At 29.8% G+C, this 225-nt stretch overlaps 1 protein-coding gene across 3 annotated transcripts in view; it reads right to left on the minus strand.

The window, feature by feature from the left end:
* Positions 1 to 225, minus strand: part of neurl4 (neuralized E3 ubiquitin protein ligase 4) — a 27,401-nt gene that overhangs the window by 16,440 nt on the left and 10,736 nt on the right. The gene's annotated exons all lie outside the window — the stretch shown is intronic.

The raw sequence follows: 225 nt of genomic DNA on the forward strand, positions 1-225 counted from the left end.
ACAGTTTGCTCCGTTATGGATATGTGTGTTGTAGTAGATGTGGCTTATTCTCAGTTTGTGTTACTGAACAATATGTTACATTTATGTTAATTGTTACAGAGAAATGAATATAATTCTTAGTATTGTTCCTATATTGTTGTTATATGCTGTTGGCTATAACATTTAGTGTTGGTAAATAATGTTCATAGTAAGTCAGATGCTTATTAATGTGCATTATCATTTGCT

Source organism: Etheostoma spectabile, unplaced genomic scaffold (genome assembly GCF_008692095.1).
Source record: "Etheostoma spectabile isolate EspeVRDwgs_2016 unplaced genomic scaffold, UIUC_Espe_1.0 scaffold352, whole genome shotgun sequence".
NCBI lineage: Eukaryota > Metazoa > Chordata > Actinopteri > Perciformes > Percidae > Etheostoma > Etheostoma spectabile.